This window comes from Crocuta crocuta, unplaced genomic scaffold, assembly GCF_008692635.1.
Source record: "Crocuta crocuta isolate KB4526 unplaced genomic scaffold, BGI_CrCroc_1.0 scaffold218, whole genome shotgun sequence".
NCBI lineage: Eukaryota > Metazoa > Chordata > Mammalia > Carnivora > Hyaenidae > Crocuta > Crocuta crocuta.
The window spans coordinates 9,134,532-9,140,650 of NW_027533170.1; the positions used below are offsets into that span (position 1 = coordinate 9,134,532).

A 6,119-nucleotide genomic window follows, 5' to 3' on the forward strand; every position below is an offset into this window, starting at 1 on the left:
ACATTTCTTATTCTTTTTTAAAGTTTATTTACTTATTTTGAGAGAGGTGGGGAGAGGCAGAGAGAGACGGAGAGAGAGAATCGTAGCAGGCTCCAATGCTGTCAGCCTACAGCCCAACACAGGGCTCAACCCCGTGAACCGTGAGATCATGACCTGAGCCAAAATCACTCCTCAGACGCTTAACTGACCAAGCCACCCAGGCGCCCCAGGACACTTCTAAGTTAACAGAGGGTAACAAACTATACCCATACAGAAGCAATGTAAGGAGCCGACAATCATTCTCCCCACCAGCCAATTTACAGGGAAACAATGTAACATAGCATTCTGACTTGAATGGCCTCATGAAAGCATTCTGACACATGACAAAATACCTTACATATAAATTTGAAAACTCAAAACAGAAACGGAAACACACAAAAAAGGTACACACGAAACTAGAATTCCCAAACTCAGGAGAGAAAATGAAAATCACAACATCATCTCAGAAATAAACACTAATCTCAATGCTCTTTTAAGGAGAATAGATTTGACTGAAATTTTAATAAAGCTCATTGAGAAAATGAATGAAAAGCTTTATTCATTTATTTCTAGGAGAGAGAGAGAGACAGCGTGAGCAGGGAAGGGTCAGAGAGAGAGGGAGTCACAGACTGAAACAGGCTCCAGGCTCTGAGCTGGCAGTCAGCACAGAGCCCGACGTGAGGCTCTAACCCATGAACCTAAGCGAAAGTCCGACGCTTAACCGACTAAGCCACCCAGGCTCCCCTAAAATGATTAGACTTTAAAGGTAAAGAAAAAAAACCTTTTGGAGCTCTAGGACTCATGAGTCACTCATAAAAGGAAGAAAAGCGTGTTTATATGAGACTTCTTGTCAACAGCATGTAAGCAATACAACCCAGAGCAACATTATAACAAATTCAGGGAAAACATCCTGTGAGCCAGGATTTTATAACTAGCCAAACTATCCTTCAGGTATCAAGAGCACAGAAAACAATTTCAACATGAAATGAATCAGGAAATGTCATACTCACGCATCCTTCTTGAAGAACCTGTCAGAAGTCACACTTTATCAAACCAAGGAATGACTAGGAAAACTAGTAAAACTAAATATCAGCAAACTGAATCTAACACCACTGTGCTGGACAGACCAAGGCACCTACCATCCCTATCTCCTGGCATTCATGCCCTTGAGTGTGGATGGAACCACTGACTTTCCTCTAACCAACAGAATATGGCAATAAGCTCTCAGTCCTGCAAGTAAAAAAAAAAAGGTGAGTGCTGCTGGCAACCACATAGGTAGAAAAGCAGATCCCTTCTTACCTGAACCTCTGGATGAGAGCTCAGTCCTGGCCAACACCAGTAAGAAGCCATCAAAGCCACACCTGGATCCACAGACACTATGAGATAATAGATGTGTGCTGTTCTAAGCTAAGTTGATGATAACTTACTTTACAGCCGTAGATGTTTAACACAATGATATTGAAACATACTATATCATGCCCAAGTGGCTTCCATTTCAGGAAGGCAAGGATAGCTTAATAAATATTTAATAAACTTTGTGTCTTACTATTTGCCTTGTCCTCTCATTCTGGACCTGGTATTAGGAAATTCATTAACATGATCCATCTTATCGCGCACACTTTGGCAGCACATATACTAAAGTTGAAATGCTACAGAGAAGATTAAAATGGTCCTTGTGCAAGGAAACAGGCAAATTCATGAAGACTTCTGTATTTAAAAAAAAAGGGAGGGCACCTGGGTGGTTTAGTTGGTTAGGCATCCGACTTTGGCTCAGGTCATGATCTCTTGGTTCATGGGTTTGAGCCCTGCATCAGGCTCTGTGCTGACAGCTCAGAGCCTGGAGCCTGCTTCAGATTCTGTGTCTCTTCTCTCTCTGCTTCTCCCCCACTTACTCTCTCTCTCTCAAAAATAAACATTAAAAATTTTTAAAAAATAAAAATAAAAGAATCATCTTATTAACAGTGCTAGGAGAAATATTACATAATTATCTCCATATACGTCTTCAGTGAAAATCAATATTCATTCCTGATCTTAAGAAACCACCCAATAAAATAGGAATTAATGTGTACCCCCACACATATATACATATATCTCCCTATCCTCTTTCCTAAAGTCAGTACCCCCCCCCCTTTGACATGCGAGGAAGAATGTTTTATTCACTTTTGTGTTGCACAAGTGTAAAAACCACATAATCTGAATTGACTTTAGGTCACAATAATTTAAAAGATAGAAAGCCTCTATTACAGAAAATTTTAAATTGACTATATGACAATTTGTACAATAAATGAGGAAAACTAACACTAGAACAGGCCAGTGATCAGCCAACACAATACACGTTCACAAATGTGGCCAAAGGATGGATGTGTAACATCTTGGCTGGTTTTTGTTTTGGTTTGTGGGGATGTGAGTGGCTGACGTCAGCATCTCTCATAACGGGAGAAGTACTAGAGAACTTTTTAATACCCCAGGAACAAGGGAAGGAGGCCCGTTATAAATAACATTTAATATTGAAAGGGAAGGGAGCCAGGGTGGCTCAGTCGGTTGAATGTCCAACTTTTAATTTTGGCTCAGGTTATGATCTCACAGTTCTGGAGTTTGAGCCCCACATGGGGCTGCGTGCTGACAGTGCGGAGCCTGCTTGGGATTTTCTCTCTCCTTCTCTCTCTGCCCCTTCCCCACTTGTTCTCTGTCTCAATTAATAAATAAAAACTAACATGTTTTTTTAAATTTCTAAAATGTTTATTTTGGGGGGAGGAGGGGAAGAGAGACAGGGAGACACAGAATCCCAAGCAGGCTCCAGGCTCCAAGCTGTCTGCACAGAGCCTGACATGGAGCTCAAACTCATGAGCCATGAGATCATGACCTGTGCCAAAGTCAGATGCTTAACCAACTGAGCCATACAGGAGCCCCAATAAACAAAAACTTAAAAAAATAAAAAAATATTGAATGGGAGGTATTTAGCCAATTTAATTAGATAAGAGAAAGTCAGCAGATGCATAAACATCAGTAAAGAAATCAAACTATTTCAAGTTTCAGATGACAGAATACTTAAACTCTCTAAAATGATTAATGCTGAAACTAACAACAAAATAAATTCAGTGACATAGGTGCACACAAAACAGCGCGCACACACACACGTTCAAGATAGGATGGAAGAAAAAAATATATAATAGCAACAAACAAAGCCAAGTCCTCATGAATAAACTTACAAAAACATGTGAGGGAAAACTTCAACATGCTCCTGAAAGTGGTCTTCGACAAATAAAAGATTAAGTAGTCTCGAGCACACAGAAAGACGTTCCTTGGTTTTGGATAAGATGGCTCAACTTGATAACGGTGTCAATTACCCTGAAGTTCGTCTGTCAACATGACGTGATCCCAACGAAAGATAGCGGCCACACGCAGGGATGTTTAGGACACCCTGACATGAAAGCAGACAGAGGAGGTCTAACCCTACCAGATACTCACAGTAATGGGAGTGGAGTTCCATCTATCCCTCCTACTCCAACGACTGTGAAGCTCTCTTCTTGCCGTTTGCACACATGTGCACCATAATGATGCCTTTACAATGCCCACCATAGGGGACCCACACACGAAGAGACAGAGCTAGTGAGACAGACTGGAAAGCCCAGAAATAGGTCCAATGCATTTGGGTGTTTATTATATGACACAGGTGCATTTCAGACCACTGGGGAAAAGACGGCTTCTTCAATACATAGTGTTGGGATAGAGAGACATTTGGAAAAAGATTCAATCAGATCCATAAACCAAACACACATTAGAAAACATGGTTAGGGGCTTCTGGGTGGCTCAGTTGGTGAAGCGTCCGACTTCGGCTCGGGTCATGATCTCAGGATTCATAAGTTCAAACCCTGCATCGGGCTCTGTGTTGATGGCTCAGAGCCTCCCCTGCTTACTCACTCTCTCTCCCAAAATAAGTGAACTTAAGAAAAAAAGAAAATACAGGTAGATTCCATACAATTGGGTGTAAGAACAGCCTTTCTAAATTAGGATTCAAAATCTAGATCCAATCAAAGAATAATTAAATCAACTATATAAAAATAGAAAGCTTTTAATGGCAAAACCTGCCATAAACTAAATAAAAAGAAAACTGGAATCAACATTTGCAAAAAAAAATAATAATAGATAAAGCACTAATGTATATATTTAAACAAACTTAAATCCAAGGAGGAAAAAAAGACCAAAAATCCAATAGGAAGTGGGCAACAGAGACAGACAGGCGATTCACAGAAAAAGATAGTCAAGTGACTTGAAACCGTATACAAAGATGTCCAACTGCATTCGTAATAGAAATGTAAATTAAAACACACTGAAATACAATTTCCTGGCTCTGAGAGTTGCGAGGTTGAAGGGGAATCAACAGCCGTTCGTTGCTGGGGGAGAGGGGAATTTGGGAGTAGCTAAGAAAATAAATACATATTTACTCCTAGGAATTAAAGATACACCTTCACAAATGCAAACAACATGTGTGTGAGGCTACCCTTAACCTACTGTTTGTAACAACAAAGACCTGGAAAAAACCGAATGTCCCTCTGCAGGGCACGAGCTGAGTGTGATACAGCCCTCGATAGAGTAGGTCCTTGTACGAAACAATGAGGAAAGTCTCTATGAACAGGTAAGGAGGTATTTTTAATTGCAAAAAGCAAGGTGCAAAAGAAGTGGTGGATATGTTAATTTTTGTGATAACCCATAAATGCCTTATTTTGCAAGAGAAACCCAGGAAGGATAAGCCAGAAATGGTTTCAAGTGCTTACACCCAGTGTGGGAACAAGGAGGAAGAAACAGGGACTGGATTGAGACGTCTCAGGATAGCTTTTTAAAAAAAGTTTTGACATTGAGTCATGTAAATGTTTTACGTACTCAAAAAATAAAATTATATCATAAACACTAACAAGGAAAAGAACCCAAATCTCATGCAAACAGAAGTAGCTGAAGCTATTGGTATAAACAAACTGATAACACGCTCACACAGAGCCGACTACACGCCCAAAGATATCCTGAACTTGACCTGGTAGGTTTTGGTAGGCAGTGGTTTGGATGTAGTGACTCTAAAACTCTTTGGGATATATTCTAAGACTAAGCAAATGATTACCGATATTTGGGGGAGAACCAGGTTCTTACTGTGGGAGGAAGATGAAAATATTAATTTTTAGTTAAAAAAAAAACCCTGATTTCTTGCCCTGGTGCACTGAGAAGGTCTAAAGACAATGACGCCAAGGATGCACTGAGCCCATCTAAAGTGTAGATCCTAGTTTCTGAAGCCTATCCCCACTCCAAGGCACGAGGCATCTTGGAGAAGCAGCTGACTCTAGGTCTGGGTCAAAATACAAGCACTGGGTGTTATATGGAAACCAACTTGACAATAAACTATGAAAGAAAAAAAAAATACAAGTGAGAGCCAGAACAACCCGCAAAGACTTCTGGGGACATGGCAAAAGAGACACCNCTCATGCCCTCCTGGCCCTGTGAGGAGGGAGGAAGCATGCACGTGACTGCAGCCCCACCAGAGTGTAGGTGACTCCACATCGGGCAGGCTCGCTCCTCCTCGAAAATCCTTGGTGGACTCCAGCAGCCTCCTCCCTGACCTGCCCCCAAGTCCTCTCTACCCCCCTGGGGTGGGGATGGCATCCTTGCAGTACACAAACTCTAATCTCACCCTCCTTCCCCCTCCCACTGGGACTGTGCTTCATCACACCCAGAGAAGAACCCAAACTTCACAGCGCTCCTCACTGGCTGTTCCAGCTCCTCCCACCCACCACCTGTGTCTGCCTCAGGGGCCTCGCATCTGCTGTTCCCTCAGGACTTTTCAGTGGGCTCCTGCCTTGTCACTGCATCACAGCCAGTGACAGCCTCTCTGACCCTCCCTTACCAGGCTAAGGCTCAGCCCCCACCCCAGTCTCTCTCTCTGGCCCAATAACTCTGTTTTATTTTCTTCCTAACAGGTATCATTGGCCATGACCTCAGTCTTTTCTTCGATGACTCGATTACTCCTTTGGCTTCCCTAGGCACTTACTGGGGCTGGGAGCAGAAGGCACACAATAGGGGCTCAGTGAATGCACTGGGTGAGGGAGTGGACAACC

General features: G+C 42.2%; 1 non-coding gene across 1 annotated transcript; it reads left to right on the forward strand.

The window, feature by feature from the left end:
- Positions 1-1,629: 1,629 nt before the first annotated feature.
- LOC144216912 (U6 spliceosomal RNA) lies at positions 1,630-1,735 on the forward strand. The gene has a single exon (XR_013330791.1). It is a non-coding gene; the product is annotated as a U6 spliceosomal RNA (small nuclear RNA).
- The last annotated feature ends 4,384 nt before the right edge of the window (positions 1,736-6,119 follow it).